Raw genomic sequence first — 9,359 nt, 5'->3', positions numbered from 1 at the left:
GCAAAGAGTGATGGACAGACGGACGGACGGACGGACGGACAGACGGACGGTTCGATCACTATATGCCCTCCTTCGGGAGAATACAAAACTTATCCTTTCGTATCTTTATTGTTCGCGCTCCTTGAATTTACCCAGAGGATTTGATTTTTCAATTTTATAACTTAAGCATTTGTTAAAATTTACCCTTATTTGTATAGTTACTGTACGCATCATTAGCCGTATAAAGTTACGTTGCCCATTGTTCTTATCGCACAATAGTAGCGTGTTTTCGTAATTAAAAAACAACTTTTCCTGTCTTGGATTGCTTATGATCTGGATAAAATAAAAAATGCAATATAATTTAAACTGCGCTCTGGAAAAACGGGACGTTATGCATATGCATTAAGTGTCGTCCCAGATAAGCCTGTGAAGTCCGCATGGGCTAATCAGGGACGACACTTTTCGCTTTTATTGTATTTTCGTTAAAAAGAAAGAAGTCTCTTAGCGAAACATCTAGTTAAGACAGAATGTGTAATCTAGGATCAGCCTTTGTGGTTTAATAGGCTTATCTTGGACGACACTTGACGCACGTGCATTAAGTCCCGCTTTTCAGGAATTATTGGTCGACTACAAAGGATGTGCTATGAGGCTGGGTATTTTACTCTTGCAGGATTCGTGCCCCTCTATAGTGCTACATGAAACAAACAAACAAACACTCGCATTCGCACCATGCTTAAATGCATGAAGTAGTCCACTACAACGAATTCCTCGTAGTTATACCCCCACAAAGTTTGGGGGTGTATATAGGAGTGAGCTTGTCTGTCTGTCTGTCGGTCGGTAGGTCTGTCGGTCGGTCCGTATAAAGTGCCCGCTCTCTAATTCAAGTTGTTTTTATCCGATCTTCACCAAACTTGGTCAGATGTTGTATCTAGTTGATGTCTAGGTCAAGTTCTACTATGGGTCATGCCGGGTCAAAAACTAGGTCACGGGGTCACTTAGATTGTGTTTAACATTGAGCATGGTGTCCGCTCTCTAATTCAAGTAGTTTTCATCAGATTTTCACAAAACTTGGTCAGAAGTTGTATCCAGATGATGTCTAGGCCAAGTTCGAACATGGGTCATGGCAGGTAAAAAACAAAGGGTCACTTAGTGCTTACTAAACATTTTTTGAAACTGTTTTTGTGATGACAACATGCAACATATTCTGTGTCAATACGGCATGTGGGGGTATTCGTCACGTCTGTGACAAAGCTCTAGTTTAAACTGTTTGAAGACGTATAAGAATGCTGGCGAACGCATCATGGCTGTGTTTTCTACAAGAATTATGGCTTTATGTTTACGTACCTGGTGCACGAATTTTAAGGTCTGGACCATATATGCGTTTCTAATAAATATGTCTTATAAGTATTATTTTATATGATAACACTAGTATCGGTCACATCTGTAGAAGGAAACAGTGCTTTAGTTTCTACTGAAATCGTGTTTTTCAGTCATATGTCTTAAGAATAAAGTATTTCGTTCACGTTATCGCACATTTTAAAAGTTGCAGTTCGTACATATATATATATATATATATATATATATATATATATATATATATATATATATATATATATATATATATTCGAGCAGATAATCAATTCGAATTCATAAATGATAATAGACATATGGTAGTTTATTATTATTATAGATACAAACAGGACCTGAAGTTGATTACCAGGCTCGAAAATGTGATACTTAGAAACAGGTCAGATCTAATAAGACATACATTTTGTAATGACATTAACAAGAAAAATCGGTAATGAAACAATTATTTCGAAATAACGAGGAATTCGGATTGACGTTTTTCCGAAATAATATTGATCTACTGTATTTTAGTTTTTAGTAGACCATTCTGTACACTTTGTCGAACAGTTTCACGACTTCTGAATACTATATCGAATAGTTACTCGACATATCGAACACCTATAAACTATATTGACCAGCTGTATGATATACAGGACTTCTCTAGACTATATGGAACATCTACATGGCCTATTCGGCTTATGTACACTATATTAAACACCTACATGTCATATAGCACATGTGTAGACAATATTGAAAAGGCACATCGGACATCTGAAAACTCTATCGAAAGCTACATGTTATAATGAGATTCGGAAAAAAAACATTATCAAACAGCTAAATGGCCCATCCTACTTACGTACAATTATACACTTAACATGCATTCTACCAGTTATTGTCCACTGTAACAAAAACAATTGTTCCACACATCGGAGATTGGTTTCTCGCTTGGTCAACTTGGTATCGGAACATTTCGTCATAAATCTCTAAATAATCCTAAATAATGCAAATCTTGGGTAGATATAAAATGTGTGCTTAATTTGCATAAAATAAATTTAGAATTCGTTCATGCAAACTAAATTATCTGCATGCCTCCGTGTATTTTATACAAGAACAATTATGTGCGTATGTCCACTTCTAAATAATTTACGACATGCATTTTTCTGTCAGCCAATTGTGTATAATGGATGTAATTTAATGTTTGGAAATGTGTATCTCAATTGCAAGAATTCGTCAAAATGAAATTTCGGTAGGTCAATGTTGACTCATCTCGCTCTCAAACGGCTATCTATGGATGAGTGGAGTATAAGGAGCACTAAGTATAAGGCAGGATACTGCATTGCTATATAAGCTAGGAACCGGTAGGGCCCTGGATAGGGATGTCTGCTTGTGGACCGAGAGGGCCCAGCTTTGGGATTTCTCGAACTAAAATTCAATGGCTCAATTCAATATTCAAGGATACCCTCATCAAAGAGCTTAATATTGTTTCATATGTAGGAGATGAGTTGTGGGAATCATGAAAGATTGTGGACACTATTCAGTCACAAGCAAGACTGATGCTTGCAGCTTAGAGCCAACGTACGTCAACGGTTGTCCAGACCTGGTAGATGGTCGAGCGGTTGGTACAGCGGAAACTTCTGATCGCATACGGAGCGATCAGCAGCACCACATGTTATCAAATTGAACGTCCGTGTGCCATGGGAATAACTGTGGAGCATGCGACATTGATATTGCACTCTAGTGCCCAAACGATGCAGAAAACTGTTTAACCTGATTACCGATAGTGGAAGGCCGTGGTTTATGAAATTGCAGTTGATATTTTATTAGATTTTGAATAATTCTTTGTATTCATTATTATGTATATAATTTGAATATTTTTACATTTGTTCATAACTTCAATTTTCTTAAAATTGTGGGGAAGTAATGGTATAAAACAATTATTTTGGAAAATGTCACAAGTGCATGATAACCTTGCATTCAAATAAACTACTTTTTAATCATTCATACTGTCGCCATCAGATTGAACACATACCATACATGGTATATACTATTTGTATTGTATTTTTTTTAAATTAGTGCGCATGCGCAGTAAAGATGGTCGCAAATTTGAAAACTAAAACTTAATAGTTAAAAAATATGGATTTATATTAATCTAAATAATAGTAGGAAGTTCTTTATTGTCGCAAACGGATCAGTGAGTGTCTGGGATTAATTAACGATTACAAACGACAGTTCGTGAAATCGTGTTAGCCTTTTTTTACTATCCTTTCTTTGTCTTCTTTGTTTGTTTTGCGCGGAATTTTAACCGCCTGGACAGGCTACCTGTGATTACCCGTGATTACCCGTGCATACCCGTGCATACTTGTACTTACCTGTTCTAGCTCTCGGACATTAAATGTAACAATACATGGATTTGTTTTAATACCAATACAATAATTACAGTGGTATTGTGGACTTTAACTGGACATCTCAGCAATGTGCGCGATGTAAAACTATTTATCAGTTGTTTTTTACCAACATTCAATCATATCGGATAGTAACAAGAATGCGAACAAAAATACAAGTAAAAAGAAAGGTGAGAAGCGCACTAAAGATGAAGCATCTCCCGGTTCGACCTCAGACCAGCCTGACAGGCGCCCAACCGGTAACGATAAGTCCCCGACTACTTTATCGGCGGCGTCGATATCATCTTCACCGTCAGATCCATATACGCCATGCTCGTAACCTCTTCATATGTTTGGGCAATATTATCCGCCGCATTTGAAGTACTTGTCGCAGCAACAGACTGTTCCACCGGGTTACGGTTTCTCGCCTTCACCTCCATATACAGCCGGGAATCCAGTGGCGCCGACAGATACAGGGGTAATAGGCAAACACTCACAAATTACATTAGTTACAGTTATGAACAAACTTAGATTACTGGAAAATAGACTTCTTAAAGTAGACAAAATCGATAAAATTGACATTGGCAAATAGCAAAAAGTGTCACCCTTGTCGAGGCTCGAATTAGCGACATTGAAACACAATTTTCTGCTGTTGATTTGAGATTAATTGAATAGGAAAAAAGTCGGCAATTTGACAGTGAAGAGTGTACGGAGTTAAAATCAAACTACATTGAACTTTCAACAAAAATGGCAGCCCAGCAACATACATTTGAAACAATTTCTAAAGATTTTGAGAAAATTAGGGCCGAAAATAAGTCACTGTGCGACGAAGTTGTAGACCTGAAAGCTCGATCAATGCGAAACAATCTACTAGTCTTCAACTTTGATGAGGAAAATACTTTCGACGATCGCAAACATGAAAACTGTACCAATAAAATCCACGAATTCTGTGAAAAGGATTTGGCAATGTCCGGTGCGAGGATACTATACGCATCGATCGCGCACACAGAATCGGAAATTACGAAACGGGCTCTAAACGTCCAATAGTTGTTCGATTTAACTATTACCAGGACAAATTGACTGTTGAACAAAAAGTGATGGACCCTTCATGCAAAGTCGACAAGCGAGTCAGTGACCAATTGCCACGCGAAATCCAAGAACGACGGAAGAAGCTCATACCATATATGTTACAAGCACGCCGCGAAGATAAACGCTCATCTCTGATGTACGACAGGCTGTTAATCAATAATCAGTCATACACTGCCGATAATCCACCCCCAGGTCCCGTACCGGAAATGCCGCCGCGCCAACCCAGAAACCCGTCGCAAAATCAGAGACGCCCACAACGCGCGAACCATCGACGGCTCCAGGAAACCGCTCCTTCCGGTCTTAAATAACGTAGGACAATACCAAGAAGCACCTCAAATTTTTACTCTGGAATGTTCAGGGTATTGTAAAAAAACTGTGTGATAATGACTTTCTGAACTTAATTAATGATTGTGATATTATGCTGTTATGTGTAACATGGCATTCAAAAAACGTTAATATTAATTTAGACAAATTTGATAATTTCTCTTGCCCAAGACCTAAATTCAATAAGAAAGCTAAACGTTGTAGTGGAGGGCTTATTGTATATTATAGGAAAACATATTCGGGTCACATTGAACTTGTCGATTTTAATGAACTAGGTTGCATTTCCATTAAGATTAAGAAATCGTTAATTGGTACTGAAAATGATCTTAATCTCATTCATTGCTATATCCCACCCGAAGATTCGAACGTATATAAATCAATTTATTCCACACTCTTTGAGTATGATTTCTTTGAATATATTTAAAATCTTATACGGAAATATAAACAGGTCGGCGATGTTGTTTTAACTGGCGATTTAAAGCGGGTATACACGATTTTGTCAAATATTTATGAATTTATATAAAATGTGTAAAAAACGTATTATTAATATATTTCAATATAAATTATAAGTTAAAAAGAACATGTGTCGAAAAATGCGAAATAAGCCAGATATTTAATTCTGAAATTGAAAACGGCTGTACAGCCGAATTCGCCAGCATGTATATCATACATGTACGATGTGAATCTAAACTTAGTTTAACGGTTTATTTGAATTCCTGCAACGATATCTATTCATACGACACACGAACACTAACTCCAATCCTAATACAAAGACGAATGCTTCGGTTATTGAAGGAAAATATGTACTTCACAATCGGCTCGGGCCGCTAATTTTTCTTTGCTGCATTTTATGAAATTCGGCTTTAATGTATAATTTTTCTTGTCTATTTTGTGTAATTGTAACATATTCTATCAATATATTACAATTAAACACATATAAATAATCGTATATACCCGCTTTAAATGCGCGAGTGAGTCAAAGGTCAGACTTAGTTAAAATATTGATTTACAACGATTTATTAATCTGCCAGTGGAGGCTTTGATGTAAATAGTTTACCGTTACGGAACTCCAATGAAGATATTTCGAACGGGTTCGGTAACAAATTATTAAACTTGTGTATAGAATGTAGTGTTTGTATAGTTAACGGTAGAATTGGGCCGGGTCGTTTCACTTGCTATAATTTAAATAGAAGTACATTTGGTGCTAGCGTTGTTGACTATGTAATCGCGGATTATGATATATTTCCATAATTTAATGTTATGACTGTTCATGACTTATCCGAATTTTCTGATCATTGCCTAATTGAATTTAGTATGAATTTTAGCGATCTATCTGGTCCCGATAAATGTCTACATGCCGAAAAAATCGTATGGGGAGATTACAACCAATCTGATTTTAATGAGAAATTAGCTTCAAAAACGGATAGTTTCGATAATGTTCTTCAGTCTTTTTTGAACAATGACATTGATTTAAATTCTTGTATTGATTGGCTGTCTGACCTTATTTATGAGTTGTCTTATTCTTTACATGGCAAATCATTTACGTCGAAAAGTAGCTCACTTCCTGTTAAACAATCAAAATGGTTTAATACTGATTGTAAGCTAGCCAAATCTAAATTTTATGAATGCAAAAGACTATTTACTTTAGTTAAAAATGATGTTAACCGGGTTGCATTTTTAAAGGCTAGAAGTGAGTATTGTTGCTTGAAGCGCAAAGTTAAAACTGCATATTGTAATAAAGAAAAACACTCATTATGCGAACTGAGCAAATCTAACTCACGTAAGTTCTGGAAGTAAATTAAATAATATAGCAAAAATAAATCTGAGAAAAATATAATAAATGTGGATGAATTTGTGAATCACTTTAAAAACATGTCTGCAATGCCCAACGACAATTCCTTTCGTGATGATAAATTTCATGACTCAGCTGACGGAGTATATATTGTTGCAGACTTTTTCATTGACTGCAAGAATTTTATTTCACCATATCTTGTACATATTTTCAATTACATTTTAAACACAGGAATTTATCCAGTCATGGACAAAAGGCGCCATTGTTCCAATATATAAAAAGGGGGAAAAGAATAATCCCTCTAACTATAGAGGCATCACTTTGGTAAACATTATGTCAAAATTATTTTCATTAAGGGTCCATCACTTTTTGTTTAACAGTCAATTTGTCCTGGTAATAGTTAAATCGAACAACTATTGGACGTTTAAAGCCCGTTTCGTAATTTCCGATTCTGTGTGCGCGATCGATGCGTATAGTATCCTCGCACCGGACATTGCCAAATCCTTTTCACAGAATTCGTGGATTTTATTGGTACAGCTTTCATGTTTGCGATCGTCGAAAGTGTTTTCCTCGTCAAAGTGGAAGAATAGTAGATTGTTTCGCATTGATCGAGCTTTCAGGTCTACAACTTCGTCGCACAGTGACTTATTGTCGGCCCTAATTTCCTCAAAATCTTTAGAAATTGTTTCAAATGTATGTTGCTGGGCTGCCATTTTTGTTGAAAGTTCAATGTAATTTGTTTTTAACTCCGTACACTCTTCACTGTCAAATTGCCTGCTTTTTTCCAATTCATTTAATCTCAAATCAACAACAGAAAATTGTGTTTCAATGTCGCTAATTCGAGCCTCGACAAGGGTGACACTTTTTGCTATTTGCCAGTGTCAATTTTATCGATTTTGTCTTATTTAAGAAGTCTATTTTCCATTAAACTAAGTTTGTTCATAACTGTAACTTATGTAATTTGTTAGTGTTCGCCTATTACCCCTGTATTTGTCGGCGCCACTGGATTCCCGGCTGTATATGGAGGTGAAGGCGAGAGACCGTAACCGGGTGGAACAGTCTGTTGCTGCAAATGCGGCGGATAATATTGCCCAAACATATGAAGAGGTTGCGAACATAGCGTATATGGATCTGACTATGTAGATGGGATCGACGCCGCCGATGAAGTAGTCGGCGACTTTTCGTTACCGATTGGGCGCCTATCAGGTTGGTCTGAGGTCGAACCGGGAGATGCTTCATCTTTAGTGCGCTTCTCACCTTTCTTTTTACTTGTATTTTTGTTCGCATTCTTGTTACTATCCGACATGATTCAATGTTGGTAAAAAACAACTGATAAATAGTTTTACATCGCGCACATTGCTGAGATGTCCAGTTAAAGTCCACAATACCACTGTAATTATTGTATTGGTATTAAAACAAATCCATGTATTGTTACATTTAATGTCCGAGAGCTAGAACAGGTATGCACAAGTATGCACGGGTATGCAAGGGTAATCATGGGTAATCACAGGTAGCCTGTCCAGGCGGTTAAAATTCCGCGCAAAACAAACAAAGAAGACAAAGAAAGGATAGTAAAAAAAGGCTAACACGATTTCACGAACTGTCGTTTGTAATCGTTAATTAATCCCAGACACTCACTAATCCGTTTGCGACAATAAAAAACTTTCTACTATTGTTTAGATTAATATAAATCCTTATTTTTTAACTTTTTAGGTTTAGTTTTCAAATTTGCGACTATCTTTACTGCGCATGCGCACTATTTAAAAAAAACAATAAAAAATAGTATATACCATGTATGGTATGTGTTCAATCTGATAACGACAGTATGAATGATTAAAAAGTAGTTTATTTGAATGCAAGGTTATCATGCACTTGTGACATTTTCCAAAATAATTGTTTGATACCATTACTTCCCCACAATAATAAGAAAATTGAAGTTATGAACAAATGTAAAAATATTCAAATTATATACATAATAATGAATACAAAGAATTATTTAAAATGTAATAAAATATCAACAGGAATTTCATAAACCACGGCCTTCCACTATCGGTAATCAGGTTAAACAGTTTTCTGCATCGTTTGGGCACAAGAGTGCAATATCAATGCCACATGCTCCACAGTAACTCCGATGGCACACGGACGTTCAATTTGATTACAGGTGGTGCTGCTGATCGCTCCGTATGCGACCAGAAGTTTCCGCTGTACACTTACCAACCGCTCGACCATCTTCCAGGTCTGGATAACCGTTGACATACGTTGGCTCTAAGCTGCAAGCTTCAGTCTTGCTTGTGACTGAATAGTGTCCACAATCTTTCACGATTCCCACAACTCATTTCCTACATGTGAAACAATATTCAGCTCTTTAATGAGAGAATCCTTGAATATTGAATTGAGCCATTGAATTTAAGTTCGAGAAATCCCAAAACTGGGACCTCTCGGTCCCT

This window comes from Dreissena polymorpha, chromosome 2, assembly GCF_020536995.1.
Source record: "Dreissena polymorpha isolate Duluth1 chromosome 2, UMN_Dpol_1.0, whole genome shotgun sequence".
NCBI lineage: Eukaryota > Metazoa > Mollusca > Bivalvia > Myida > Dreissenidae > Dreissena > Dreissena polymorpha.
This window is presented reverse-complemented; position numbering follows the sequence as displayed.